The 15,394-nt window shown below is 50.8% G+C and overlaps 1 protein-coding gene across 14 annotated transcripts in view; it reads left to right on the forward strand.

Annotated features, from left to right (window-relative positions):
* GRIK4 (glutamate ionotropic receptor kainate type subunit 4) overlaps positions 1-15,394 on the forward strand; it is a 413,573-nt gene that overhangs the window by 105,588 nt on the left and 292,591 nt on the right. Inside the window, exon 2 of one of the 14 annotated variants that reach the window (XM_070625040.1) lies at positions 12,394-12,498. The exons of the other annotated variants lie outside the window; for them this stretch is intronic. The gene's annotated coding sequence lies outside the window, so the exon portion shown is untranslated. The remainder of the gene's footprint in view (positions 1-12,393; positions 12,499-15,394) is intronic. 14 annotated transcript variants of the gene reach the window in all.

The raw sequence follows: 15,394 nt of genomic DNA on the forward strand, positions 1-15,394 counted from the left end.
CTGGAGCTCAGGCCCGACCCATCTGAGCTCTGCTGGGAGCACTCCAAGGGCCTGCTGTTCATCCTCTTCATCTTGCTAGACATGCACCCCATGGGTGCTCATGGCACCTCTGGCTTACCATCCCTTTCTCCTGCTTTTTCCTTCCTCTGTTCTCCCTGGCGGTGGGGTCACCCCCGCCCCAGTCTCTTCTCTGGTGATCTCTGTGTCAGTAAGTGGCACCACTCTCCACACAGGTGCTCATCGAGAAGCCTGGAAGTCATCTGTATTTCCCATTTCTTCATGACCCACATCTATCCCCAGATCCTGTCAACTCTCCCTCCCAAAAGGTCTCAAGCGCAACCCAACCTCTCCCTTCACTTCCTTTGCCTGGTTCAAGTCACCCTGCCGCTCGCTAGGACTTCTTCAGTGCCTGTCCAACTCGTCCCCCAGACTCTAGACTTAACCCCTCTAAACTGGCTTTCAAATTGCAGTCAGGGTGATCTTTCCATACGTAATTCTGATTACATCCCCCTTCCCTTAAAGCCGTTCAATGGCTCACATTACCGTTAGAATAAAATTCAGACTTCTTAACATGGCTGCCAAAGCCTTGGATGGGGGGTTCTGCCTCCCTCAGGCACCATCTCTCACTGCTGTCAGATCCCCAAAGATCCCTGTGTCCTCTTCCCTTCTGGCCATGCAGGTGCTTTCTTCCCTTGACCCCTCCGCTTGCCTCTGCCCGATTCCAACTCGTTGTTTAGATTTTAATTTAAATGTTCTTTCTGCTAAGTTGTCCTCCCTGACCCAGAGCCTGGCTTGGGTACTCCTTCCCAGTGTTCCCATGGCAACCAGGAAACACTTCCTGTATAATAACACCGTGCACTTTATATTCGAATTTGATGGCTGACCAGTGTGTTTCTCTGTTTGCATGGTCTCTTGTGTCCCCACTGTTTTGTACAGACCTGGTTTGTGGAAGACAGTAATAAAAAACAATGTTAATGAGCGGGTGTTACCATGAAACGAGTGTTGATCCAGTGGTCGGGAGACTCCAGTTTTAGACTCTGCTCTGGCACAAACTCTTGAGCTCGGTTAAGTCAGTTTCCCTCCCTGAGCCTCATTTTCATATATGTTGGGTGAGGGGCCTGTGCTAGGTGGTCTCCAAGGTCCCTTGCAGCTCTGAGATTCTGGGATCCGTCTTAGGCACCAAGGGTTTGCTCTCCTGGCTGTCTTGACTGTCCAGGTTGTGAGGACCCACCCTCGCCCTGCTCCTTTTCGGCCCTCCTGTGCCTTCAAGATGTGCTGCTGTGCAGCAGAGCTTGGCTTCCTGCCCTCAGCTGGGCTCAGATGCGGCCAGCAGTGGCCTTCGGTTCTCCTTGTTTCTGGGACAAGGATGCCTTGAAATTCTCTGATGTCCTTCTTCCCACCTCATCGTGTTTGCTGTCAGGACGTTGCAAATAGGAAGCTTCTGAGGCCGCCTCTGTCTCTGGATTGTCACAGTAATCAATAGGAAGGTGTCGGATCTACATGCTCCCGAGGCCGCCCTTCCCCAACAGAAATGGGAAACTCCTGGTGGCCACAGCCCCCTCCCCAGAGTGCCCACAGCCTGAGTCAGCGCTGTGAGTGTTTCATCTCAATGCCCGTTTATTGTTTGCATGTTTCTCATAGTCATTCAGCACTTTTATTGAGCACCCACTGTATGGCAGGTGTTGTTCTAGGTGCTTTGGACACATGAAGAACAAAACAGATGAAATCTCTGTTCGCGGGGAGCTTACGCTTAGCAAGTGTGTGTAGGGGAAGCCCATATAAATAAGTAAATGATGTAATAAGCTAGGAGGTGACAGGTGCCGTGGAAGGAAAGGAAGGAAAGCAGGGTAAGGAGGATAAAGGCCTCCTGAGGCTTCGAGACTTGAGTCAAGGCCTGGAAGAAGGGCAGGGCGTGCGCCGGCTCTTCTGCGGGAAGAGTGTTCGAGGCAAAGGGCAGAGCCTGTGCACAGGCCCCAGGGTGGTGCTCGAGGAACCAGGAGGACCCGGTGTTACCTGTCAGAGCCTGGTGCCTAGGAAGCCCGCCACCGGTATTCGTTAAAGGTTAGAGCACAGGATGCTGGGCCTGCAGCCAAATGGCCTGCAATTTATCAGAGCGGTGCCATTTATTAAATCTACGCTGGTCCCCTGGGAGAAGCTGGCGGGTCTGAGTCAGACAAAACTATTTGCATCCTGGCCCATCGCTGATTAGCTTTGTGATCCTTGGCAAATCACTTTGCAGGATGGCTCCGACTCGGGCCTCAGAGGGTTGTTGGGGGGCTTGATGAAGTAACCGTATGGAAGCGGCTGACTCACCTGCACAGACGTGGTACAGAGTGGGTCCCAGTAATGTTCGTTCCCAGCATACCTCTCCCCTGGTCTTTGGGCAAGACATTTATGTCCTCTGAGCCTCAGTTTCCTCTTCCAGAAAACAGAGTATGGTCATTCCTGTGCCACCTTCTGCCTAGACTTTAATAACTATCAAGTCAAACAATGTAGATAATAATTGGGTCTGGCCTGGTGGCTTAGTGGTTAAGTTTGTGCGCTCCACTTCGGTGGCCTGGGGTTCACGGGTTCGGATCCTGGGCGCAGACCTATGCACCACTCATCACGCCATGCTGTGGCAGCATCCCACATGTGAAATGGAGGAAGATTGCCACAGATGTTAGCTCAGTGACAATCTTCCTCAAGCAAAAAGAGGAAGATTGGCAACAGATGTCAGCTCAGGGCCAATCTTTCTCACACACACACACACAAAACAACAGTGTAGATAATGGTGCTTTAAATATAGAGGACAAGTTTCCAGGGGTAGGGGCTCCATGTGTATGTGTGTGCACACAAATGTGTGTGTGCATTTGTGTACCTGATTGTGTGTGTGTACAGTTCTGCAGGACACAGGTAGGTTTTTTTTATTATTCATAAATGCTTCAAGGACAAGGACACTGTATTTTTGTACAAGACCTTATGCCTCCCATACGTTAGGTGCTCAGTAAATCCTTGTTGAATGAATGAAATAGTGCTGATGAAAATGCTCTCTGCTGGATTAAATGTGCGGATCAGAATCAGTCGAACTGTTTGCTTCCAGGTAGCAGGAAGGTGGTGCCATTGTGAATTATGTTGAGAATATATTTATTGAGGACTTATCTATGTGCCAGGCACTGAACTAAGCACTTTCTATGCATTTCTCAGTTAAAACTGCCAGCAGCCCTATCAGCCCTAAAATAGTACCTATCGCTCCTTTATGGATGAGGCAACTGAGGCGCAGAGGTTAATGTCTTAATCACAGCGAGTCAATGAGGGAGCTGGGATTAGAACTCAGCCAGTGTGCTCCTGCTCCTCTGATGGCCTCCTGAAATGCCGCTGCCCCTTTTCATGGTCTTATCTTCAGGACGAGGAAGAGGAAGGCTGTTCTTGCAGCCTGGCTGGGAGGAAAGTCCCGGCTGTGAAGTCCCTTCTCAGGTCATCAGCAAACCTTTCCAGTAGAATGGGAGAGGATGAAGGGGTTCCCTTTTCTTGCCTGCAGTAGACAACGAAGATGGCCAAAGGCATGATTGCTTTCTTCTCAGTACCCGAGTTTGTCCCTTTGCTTTTGGTCTGAGAGAGTGTTAAGAACTTAGTGGAGATGTGAGAGCCCTGGGCCTCATGTTTCCCTTTTGGATGCCTAAAATGTGTATGTGTATGTATAGTGTGGTATATAGTATATGTCTGTATGTGGGGGGTGTGTGTGTGTGTGTGTGTGTGCGTGTGTGCATCTCCATCCTCCAAGACCAGCATAAGGATCTGTTTCTGCAAAGCCTCCCCTGACTGTGCCTGGCAGCACCAAGGGCTCCCTGCCTAGTGCCAGCCCTGCCTTGGGCCTTGGCTGTGTGACTCCACTTGCCAGCCTGTGCCTGGGACTGACATCTGTGCTTCCTGTCTCCCCTCGAAAGAACGTCTTGTGTCATATTAGCTTTCTTTCCACTTGCAACGGATGCCTAATGAATGCATACTGAGTGTATGGATGAACAAATGGATGGTCTTCATGTCACCACTGTCTACACCAGCCTCATGAGCCCATCATCTACCCCTGATTGCTCCTGTCAGGGGGTTAACATCAAGGAGGCTGCCTTCCAGTGAGGTGGGACACCTGGCCAGGGCCCACAGCGACGCTGGACACTCTCGGCTCCCAAGTTCACATGAGAACACAGGCTGCGTGGAGCCCACCCGGATGTTCTCCCTTCCTCTCAGATCTGTGGAGGCACTGGGCTGGGCGGCCAGCTGTGGTTGTCTGGAAGAGCCTTCTTCTGTGGTTCTGCAGCATTCCTCGTCTGGCGCCTGCATTCCTATCTCCTTGCCTGCTGGCTTCTCCTTGGGTCGGTGCGGTGCGGGAAGGAAAGTGTGGGGAAGTTGCTCTTCCCTTGTTTAATATGTTCCGTGCCTGCTGTGTCCCCCTGTGCTCAAGTTCCGGGCAATTACCCTCCTGCCGGGTTTTGTTGCTGAGCACAGCAGGTGGGCCTTGTTTGCAATTCACTTGCACCATTAACGCTGGGTTAGCACCGTAAGGGTGACTGATCCACACAGTGCCCCCCAGCTCCAGATGCCACTGGATAGCAGGATGTTAGGTTGGCTTTGGGGGCCAATGCATTTCAAAGCTCATCCTGATCTGCTTTCTCTACTTGAAAGCAATGAGAAGCTTAATCTCTTGGCAGTCACAGAGTACTCACAATCACCCACACTAATGGGAAGTCTGTACCCAAATACCAATCCCCCCAAACCATGGTGATTTGGCTCTGGACAATAATAGCAGTAATCACAGTAACAGCTCTCAATAACCTCAACAACAGTGCAAGCATTGGGCACTGTCTATTTGCTGCCATGCTGCTAAGATCACAGCCAATCTTTGAAAGCAACCTTGTGACTGTCTAACCTTTTCTCCATTTTGTGGATGGGGAAACTGAGGTTTGGGGAGGTTAATCACTTGCCCAAGGTCATAGCTACTAAGTAGCAGAGCCTAGACTCAGTAAGCTGTCTAATGCAGACGCCAAGCTTGTGTTGCTAACCACTGCCTTACACTGCCTTCCTCTGAGATGAATTGGGTAAAGTTTTATGAATGGAGGTGGGGGCAGGGGAGAGATCTCCAACTTGCCATCCTCATCATTTTTTTTGCTAGCATTGATATTAAGATGAGTCACTGAGTGGGGGAATGATGAGTAGATTTAAAACATCCTCTGTAGGTTCACTTTTATTAATTAATCAATCATATGTTTATTGAGCTCCAACTAGGTGGAAAACATTGTCTTAGGTGTTTTATAGAAAATAAAGATAAATCATTCATCCGTTCAATAAATCTGAGAGATGGGGAGTCAGACATTTTCTAGAAGAAAAGACTAGGAGTGAGATGTTAGGGTGGGAGTGGCGAAGGTAAGAACTAACCAACCACAGAGATCTGATTTAGAAAAAAAATCCTTCCTGACTTTCTGACTGCGTGTTATTAAAGCACTCTTGGATGTATCACATGCCCTTTGACCTTTGAACAACCCCGTGAAGTAGACAGAGCAAGTAGTGTTGTCTCCCATTTTATGGGAAACTAAGGGGCAGAGAGATTTTAGAACCTGACCACGGTCATGAAGGGAACAGGTGACAAAGCCAGGTATGAACACAGGCCTTCTGACTCCAAGTCCAGACTCTTCTACAGAGTCACTCCCATTGGAGCCCAACGTATGGGCTAGCCACCATCCAGGCTCCACCATGCGTTTGATGTCCTGTGTCCTATTGAGGCTGGCTCTGGAGCTGCCTGGGGCTCTGCTTTCCTTGGAGAGCCACCAAGTATACACTCCTACCCAACACTCGGCAGCTCAGAAACCTTCCAGTTTTTGGGGAAACCTAATGTTCAGGCAGTGTGGGGTCGGTTCCCTTCAGGGATGGCTTCCCCCACATTCACAGTCCCTTCACATGTGGCTAAGTACCCATTAACCAGCCTCTCTGCTCTCCAGGCCATCTGGCACCCCTTGGTCACATCAGCTTCCTCAAAGCACAGCTCCAGTCCTGGCCCTCCCTTGTCCAGAAACTTTCAACGGCTCCTTGTTGCTTGGAAGATAAAGTCTGAGCTCCTTAACCTTGGCACTCGAGGCCTCCTAGAATCTGACCACAACACTTATCTCTCTCTGGGCCCCTCAGACGCGGTGTGCTCCTGCTAAATGGGTTTCGTCAGCATCCTTGGGACACCTCTTGCTTTTCCCGGCATGTACCTGAAAGGTGTCTCTTCCTATGCAGCACATGCCTCAGGGCTCAGTGTGCGGCCCACGTCTTCCAAGAATCTTGCTCCAACTGCCCGGGCCCAGGGATGTCTTTCTGGGTCTGTCTTCCCAGCACTTCTTCCTCATCTGGTGACGAAGGCTGCCCTGCCTTGTGAGTGCTCCCTTGTCACTGTCAGGCATCAGGGGTTCACAGGCGTGTTGCTTTCCTTTTACTCTTCACACAAGGACATCACACTTTTCCAGGAAGCTCCTCAAGGGCAGACAGCACGTCTGAGAGTGCTGACAGCCCATCAGTGCCCAGCACAGAGCTGGACGGACCCAGGGAGTGTGGGGACGCTGGCACAGTGCTGTGGAGTTGCTGGGATGGGGAGGCGTGCCTGGCCCCGCTCATTGGCAGCTCCACTGGTGGAGGTACAGCACCCACAGGCTTGCTGTCCCCTTCTGGCAGCTGTCACGGTTCTGTGCCCCTTCACCAAGGCCCCTGGGGGGAGAGGGGTCAGTGAATGCAGGGACAGCCCCTTGCTTAGCTAAGGAAGTCGAATATTTCCCCACGCTCACCCTGAGACTGTGCAAGGGGAGGTGTAAGGCCTTCAGCCCCTGGCCTGGCTCTGCCTGTGGTTTCTGTGGTGTCTCCAGGCCGCGGCAGAGGGAAGGTGATGGGCTTTGACAGGCTGGGTGAGAACTGTGCTTTCCTCTGTAGCCTGGCATGAGTGCAGAAGCCCAGGGCAGCTCCTGGAGAGGGAGCCCTCTGCATCCCTGACCCCCTCAGAGACTGGCTGATTGTAGCGGTCCCTTCTTCCGAGAGAGGGCCATCCTCTAGCCCAGGGCCTGGGGTCCAGCCCAGAACTGGAGCTGGTGGGGTGGGGACGGGGGCTGCTCAGAGGCGAGCACTGTGGCTGCAGGTACTCAGGGGGTGGTAGCAAGAGAAGGGTGAGTGTGGAGATAGACTGTGCCTGGACGAGGAGTGTGGCCTTGGAGCACACTCCAGGGTCAGCTCTGAGCAGTAGCTCGGCTCAGGCTCTCCTGGCAGCCAGAGCACCTGCCCCAGTGATGAGTGTCCAGAGAGGCTGCGAGGGATCCGTGCAGCCTAGCAGTCACTGAGCACTTGAACCTGAGTTGTTATTAACGTTGCTATACAAAGGAGGGGGCCCAGGCTCAGGGGATTAAGTAAGGTGTCCAGGTCTTGGAGCCAGTCATTGAGAAAGCTGAGATTCTTTATTGTTTTTTAAATTATTAACTAGATTTCTTAATTGAAAAAACAATCCAACCTCTTAGTTTAAAATGCAAATAGTAGAGAACACTTTAGAATGAAAAGCAAGTCTCCCTCCCACCCCTGACTGCAGTTCTGGAACCCTCTCTCCAGGGTCACCTGGCCAGCATAGCTGGGTATCTGTTCTCTGCCCCTCATGGAGCCTGGTGCCAGGCCTTCCCTAAGTGGATGGCCATCAGTGAATGGATCTGGAGGGCAGGGAAGGGGTGGAAGGGACTCTGTGTGTGCTCTGAGGCGATTCCCAGAGATTATACTGAGCTTGGATGGCACCAGTAGAATAAGTCCATCGCTTTGCATTTTGAAGGGGACACCGCTTGTTTTCTTATGGACCTTTATTTTACAATATCTTATTTTCCTATTCTCCTTACCCCCCATGCTTCCCCCACCCCTGGGAGTGCTGGGGGGCCCGTCCTGGGCTTCCCTGAGGAATACGTGCACCTAGGGGTAGCTGCCTTCTCACCTGCTCTGGCTAGGACTTAAAAAAAAAAAGACAGGGCCTTGCTTTTTGACAGCAGCGTCTCAGACGCCGAAAAGGCTGATGTGTACGTAGAATGACCATGGAGAGGACAGATGCAGTGAGGTCTCCACTAGGGTGTGATGGAGCTGGGCGGAGGGACGGGAGCTCCATGTCTGACCCAGCAGCTCTTGGATCAGGAGTTGCTTCTCTATGGCTAACATCAGTTAGAGCGCTTTCCTCTAGCTTTGACCTCGGTGGAGCTGGAGATCGTGCACCATTGTCCGTGAGTCTGTAATAACCCATCTCTGGCTTCAGATGGTCACATTCTGATGCATCCCCCCTCCCCCATCACACACCGCTCACCCCCATCCTTCTTTTCACCAGGCTGCATAGCCCAGCTCTTCCCAGATCTCTTTATGGAAGGTTGCAGTGCACACGACCTCATTCCAAGGCAGAGACAAGCTTCTCCGGGACAGCCCCTCTCCTCCCAAACACCCAGACGGATCCTGAGCATGGGAGGGAGGGCTGTGTTTATCTGGAGGTAATTAAAATGCTGTCCTTAAAAGCAGTTTCTCTCCGCGTCTTCCTCCCGTGCTCACTCTCTATTCCTCTGTGGACACTCCTGTGAGGTCTCTCTGCTTTAACTGTGTTACAAACGGCTCCAGCACCGGGGTATTTTACTTCAAAGCCTCGGCTCACGTGGTTTCTGTAAGGAGCTTGCCTCCCTCAGGGCCCAGCCTGGTGGCCTCAGATAAATGCCAGGGACGTTTTTCACCATCTGGAGCCAGTCTTGCCCTTCACTTCTGACTCTCACCTCCTCTTCCCACCTCCCCCAGCTCACTGTGACTGGTGATTAACTCTCCATCTTCTCGCCTCTAACTACCTCCTTTGCCGTGGAAAGAAGAATTGGACACTGTGGCCACCTCACCTTGTCTGTGGAGGATGCTGGCTCCAGGACAAGGTTCACGGGGGTAGTCAGCTTTAGGTGCAGGGCCTTATCTGGGGGCAGAGAGAGAGTGGGGACACCTGCAGAGAGAGGACTGGACGTCAACGCTGCAGATACGTAGAGAAGACACTCTCAGCTTTCCAGCCTCATGGACTCTGTGCCATTTCCAAATCTCCCCCTACCGCACCCCCCCAGAGGCCTCTGGGTCTCCTCCGTGTTCTTCCCTCTGTCTGGGATCTCCTCCTCCCTGCTCACCCCTGCCCCCTTCAAAGGACCTGGACAACTCAAGTCAAACGCTTTGTCCCCGGGGAAGTCTTCCCTTCCCCTGGCGCACAGTCTGCAGTCTCCTGTGTTTTTCCTTCGCCGTCTGTAGTTGTGGCATCCAGCTACCTGGATACAGGATTAACCTCTCCTCCCCAGCCTGTAAGCCCCACGAGGGCAAGGACTATATCCCAGGGCCTGGACACTGCCTGCCACGCAGCAGACAATCAACAGAAATATTTGTTGAATGAATACAGTACAAATCACATAGCTGTGTTAAGGATATTTATATGCTTTGTCAGGTCTAGTGTAAAGGAACAACAAACACCGTTTTGCTTAGAGAGCACTTCGCCCATCCGCAAAGTAATTATCCACCCGTTATCTCATGGGTCCTTTAGAGACCCTATAAAGTAGGTGGTGGGAGTGTAATTTCCCATTTTACCAAGAGGAAATGGCAGCCCTGAGAGGATAAGAGACGGGTCCAAGGTCACAGAGCTCTCCACCTTCAATCTCTGCTTTTCGCCCTATGCCAGGCTGAGTCTGAGTGAGGAAGGGCGACTGACTTCTTCCGGGAGAGCTTCTGGGGTGGGGTTGGCTTGGAGCAGCATTTTGGAGGTGAGAGGGCTGTGGATTAATATTAGCGAGAGGCATGGGAGGCCGTCTTGTTGGGAGAAGATGTGGATGCTGTCCAGGGTGCCTGTGGACAAGGGCTGGAAGGAAGCCTTCAGTGGGGGTGGAGAGAGGAAAGAAAGGACATTCACATTTACTAATCGCGTTACACATAAAATCTCTTGCAATAGCTTTTCAAGGGAGGCATCGTCACCCACGGTTTGTAGTTGTGGAAATAAAGCTCTCAGAGGTTAAGTAACCAGCTTGAGGACACATAATGGCAGCTGGGCTTGGAAGCCAGGGATGTCTGCTCTGGCTCCTGGTGAGGGGCCATTGTTTAGAGGTGGACTGAGGGTTTCAGTCTGAAGTCTACACGGCGGGTAGGGGAAAAAGACTGGGCATTCCTCATGTCTGGCTCATCAGTGCCCAAGAATTGGGAACAGCTTCCCTAGTCGTGCATCCTGAGTGCTAGCGGGTCCCTGCAGTTGCTGTGCTCCCTGAATGTCCTCCCCTAAAGTCAGGCCAGGGCTGGGCCAGCCGCTGCTCTTCAGTTTATCCCGGTGAGTCAGGCCTGGGCCAGGTTTCAAGCCGATGCCAAGCCACCTCAGCTAACCTGCCGTATTGTAAGTGATCACAAACTCCTGGAAGCATCTCCTGATGGTAAATCCTAAAAGTTGAGGACAGCTGGGCTGATCCTTTTGCCAAAGGAGACTCTCATTCATTTGTTGTTTGTCCCACTCCCACTGATTTTGCAAAATGTGTGGAGGGGCCCTAGATCCACTCGCATTTCACTGGTCTTCTTCAACATCGTGATGATCATTATAATCACATTTTAAATTTCCTCAAGTACAAACTGTGTGCCAGCTTCTGGGATACATAGAGAAGGCAAATGTAGAGTAGTGGGTAAGAACGGGGTCCTGGAGCCGATGGCCCGGTTCCTCTGCTGACCAGCTGAGTGACCTTAGCAAGCCTAACTCAACCTCTGCATCTTTGGGTTCCATGTCTGCAGGCGGGGAGAATAGGAATCTCTGCCTCACGGTGTTCTTCTGAGGAGCAATGAGTCTGAGATAGTACTTTGCATGTAGTAAATAAACATTCAGTAAATGCTACTTGTTGTCATGAAGTACAATTTCCAGAACTGCGGATTTTGGAGCTTAAAAGAAGCTGAGAGATCATCTAGTCTAATTCTCTCATTTTACAGAATAAGAAACTGAGGCTCAGAGAGATGACTCCCAGAGCTAGTGAACGCTCAGGTCAGGGCCTGCACCCCAGGTCAGGGCCTGCACCCTCGTATCGCACTACTTGTTGCCAGGGAGACAGGAGAGTTACTCATGCTGCCCAAGTGCATCAGGTCACAAAGGTTCCTTCTCCCTCAAGGAGACCACGGGGCGGAGGTGGCCCCACTCCCCTGCCCAAGCCACCCTGCCACCCTGCACACCTCATGCAATCTACTGGCTGCTGCTGGGAGTTTCTTCCAGCTGGGGAAGTCAGAACATCAGAGGAGCCCCACATCCATTTGTCTTGAGGGGCCTGGAGCGTCATTAGGAGTAATCAGGATCTTGTTGCCCACAGCCGAGAGGAAACCTGTAATTAATCTGGCTGCCCCTCTGATTTCCTCTATCCTCCTCGCCACCAAACATTGTCTGGTGGCTGTCAGCCTCCTCTCCGACCCGCCCTGGAAAATCACGATTAATGATGTAATAGCCCTTTGAGGACGAGAGAGAGATCAGCAGAGGGACTCCTGACAAGTCCGGCGAGGAGAGGCCATTTAGCACAACTGGGTTGGGGAGTCCAGGCAGCGTGTTCACCGCCTGATGCGGTGAGCTGTTGGCAGGCGGTGCCCGTCTGTGCGTGTTAACCAGTGCTGGCCAGGAATCAGCAAACTCGATTGAGCTTCTACTCAGGATCGGCACTGCAGCAAGTGTGTCGGGAAGATATGTGCCCGAAAGAGATGTTCCGCTGCCTCCATGAGCTTACAGTCTGGTTAAAGAGAGAGGGCACAAACAAATGCCGAGTTAAATAACCACTTATTCATGCATTGATTCATTCATGCCTTCCACAATGTGTATTCCTAGCTGCCTTGCCCCCAGGCACTGTCCTAGGTGCTGGAAGTGAGCAGTGAAGAAGGCCCTGCCCTGGTGGAGCTTGCATTCAAAATACAGGCGTGAGAGAGAGGGTCAGAGATGTTTAGAGACCTTAGAGCATCTTCTGGCTTGAGGAAGCTGTCCAGTCTTGAGATTCTGAAAAAATGGAAGTTAGGTTCCCCTTCTGGACGAAGTGGGGACATCTGATTTTTGGCCTTTGGGTGAGAAAACATCCTGGGCAGGTCAGTGGTAAAGCAGAGGAGAGACCTCTGAAGCCTTGACTTCCAGGCCAGTGGTCCACAGCACCTCTTTGAAGCACTCACAGGGCTGTGTGATCGGATGCTGCCTGCTGCTGTAGACCGTGAGGGTGGGAGGTTCATGGGAGAACAGCTCATTCCGGGGGTAGAAATTGGACCTGGATTGTTAGTTCCTGTGGGCAAGATCTCTGAATGTAACTCACGAGTATATACTTCCTGCTGACAGAGCCTTTCCCACATATGTGATCTGATTGGATTATTTCATTATTTCGACAGATATTTTTTGAGTGCCTACTATGTGCCAGCCTGTGCTAGGCACTGGGGACACTGGTGGAAAATTCCGACGTGTTCCCTGCTCTCCTGTGCGCATCACCTTGTGAGGTAGGCGTTATATTCCCACGTTCCTGATGAGGTGTGGCTGCTCCAGAGCATTCCCTTAATAAGGTCGCCAGCCAGGTCCACCCTGGCTTCCCTCCAGGTTGGGCCTGAACACTGCACTCATTATGATCCTCATGGCTGCGTAGGGTGTTAAGAACAGCATCCTCAATTGCGTGGTAAATTTCTCTTTTGAAATTCTCTGCCTTCTGAGTTTTCCAAAGTACAAGATTGAGGCCCAGCTCTGTTTTGGCGGGGACGGTCAGAGACCCTTGGAAATCAGAAGCCATACTTGTATATCCGCTTTGGACTTCAATTCTGCCAGTGCCTCCACATTCAACTCTAGTTGAAGATGGTGCGTGGGATCTGTGGTTGCGTATGATTAGACTCTCTTGAATTTGACCCCCAGCACTGCTGCTTGAGTTGCGTGACCTTGAATAAGTTACTGAGCCTCTCTGAGCCCCAGCTTCCACAGCTGTGAAATGGCAATGCAGTATTATAGGCTTAGTGTAATGGTCATGAATAGTTAATATTTGTCCAGGGCTTACTTCGAGCAGCACAGGACAAGCATCTTATCATTACTCCTGTTAACAATTCTGTGAGGGTACTTTTGTCATCCCCATATTATAAAGGAAGAAGTCAAGGTTTAGAGAAGTTGCCCAAGGTGTACAGCTAGTAAACGTCAGTGCAGGACTCAAACCCATGTTCTTAGCTGTGACCATCAGCCCCAGCCCCAAGCCCAGAAGAAAAGGGCGGTAAGTGTTTTCTTGCCTCTGTTCTCAACATATATTGCTGTGATCACCCTTTGCTGGATCTACGGCATTATGTCTGGTTGGGTTGTTTGTTTTAACCACAGTGAATATGCAAAACACACAAGCCAAACTGGGAATTTATTTCATATTGGTATAAACTCATAAAATGCCTCTTTGACATCATCCATTCATTTGTTCATTCAGTCAGTATTCATAGACAACCTACTATGTGTCAAATAGTGTGCTAGGTGCTTGCCACAGTGGCTGCCATCACAGCTGACGGTTCTGTGGGGCCACAGACAGCATCATCGTAAGCAGGAGGTGTGCCCTAATGGAGAATGTTCCAGGTGTGGTGGTGGCATAGGGAAAGGATAGTAGAAAGCCTTAGAGGGGAGGCAATGCAGTGAGCCTGGAAAAGACAGCTTCCTCGGGACGAGACTGCGCTCCACGTGCATGCAGAGGGTGGCGTGCTGGGGGAGGTCGGCAGGTGAGCTCTGCTGGGGTGTCAGATGTGGTGGGTGGGTGGTAGGGACAGGTGAGCAGGAGCCAGGTCATGAAGGGCTCATCTGTTGGAGTGGAGAGTTTGTCCTTGACCCCGATGCTATGGAGAGCTGCGAGAGACTTTGGGGCTGGGGTGTGTCATTATCTAGTTTGCATTTTAGGAAGAGCCTCTGGCCGCTGAGTGGAGAATCAAGTGCAGAGGCAAAGACCAGAGGGAGGGAGACCAAGAAGGCTGCTGTTGCAGAGGCCTGGGGAATTGCTGACAGACAGCTGCATTGAGGAGTGTCAGTGGCAACAGAGACGGTTATGGTGTTTAGGAGGCAGAGCTAGCATGATGTGAGGACTGCTTAGATGTGAGGGTGCAGGGAAGGAGGAATCTAGGGTGACTCTCAGCTTCCTGGCTTGGGTGACTAGTGGATTGTGGTGCCACCTACTAAGAGGGAGAATGTAGGAGGAGAAGCAGATGGTAGGAGCGTGGAGAGCATGCCTCCTCTTTAGGATGAAGTGTGTCTGAATGCTGTGTGACATCCAGGTGGATGGAGATCTCAGGAGGCAGCTGTAGAAGAGGGAGTGTTGTACCCTGGAGATGCTGATCTGGAAGCCACACCTCGCAGGTGGTAGTAAACCGTGGGTGGAGGTGAAACTCCCCAGAGAGGGATCATGTTAGTAGGAAGGGGGTCTTGGTGCTATGTCTACAGGAGAATTTCTTTTTTATCCCTAAATTACTAAAATATTTTAGTTAATGGTGGCTTCACTGTTAGGGTGTAAGAACAGATTCATCTAAACATTAAAATGAAAATAATACCTCAAATTTCTTTGTGTTTTTTGATAAAGAATCTGAAAGCTTCATCTTTCTGCTCTCATATGCAGTTAGGCTATACAAGAACAGCGGGTGGAGTCAGAGACCTGGTTAGCCCTGGCTTTGCCTCGTAACAGCTGTGTGACCTTGAGCTATGCCCTTCATCTTTCTTGAGCTCAGCTTCCTCATCAGTAATAGAAATTGTTCTGTGGATTAAATAAGATAAAGACTGTGGAAAGAATCTCACAAACCATTGAGCCTTACAAACATTTACCATGATGGTTCTTTTTAGTCCTGTAAGGTTTGGGAGGAGATTATTTCTCATCGTCATGCCCAGGGTCACACAGCTGAGGCCCACGAGCAGCCCAGGACCTCAGCCATTGGTGTCCTTACATGTGGTCTCCAGGATCAGCCAGACTTTGGGGCCATGAATGACGAAAGTCAGGCCTGCACGAACTGAGTGTAGTTCTGTCATCAAACAAAATTTACACAGGCTAATCTGACACCTATTTAGCCGTCTGCATAATAATTATCACGCAGTGTGCTGATCGGGCATAAATGGGAGGCATTTGACATGAATGATTATATTTAGCATTACTTTTATATAACCTAACCAGATTTTTACAGTTCTTTCCTCTTTGACAGTTCATTCATTTATACGCTCAACAAATATTTATTGAGGCTATAATATATGCCAGGCATTGTTCTGGACCCTGAGGAGACAGACAGACAAGATTTCTGCCTCCTGCCCCACCTCTGTTGAGCTTGCATTCCAGTGGGGGACAGACAATCAATGAATAATCGACTTTTCCATCACAAGTAAGAATGTCAAGCTTCCCTAGAGACTGTG

This window comes from Equus przewalskii, chromosome 6 (assembly GCF_037783145.1).
Source record: "Equus przewalskii isolate Varuska chromosome 6, EquPr2, whole genome shotgun sequence".
Lineage (NCBI taxonomy): Eukaryota > Metazoa > Chordata > Mammalia > Perissodactyla > Equidae > Equus > Equus przewalskii.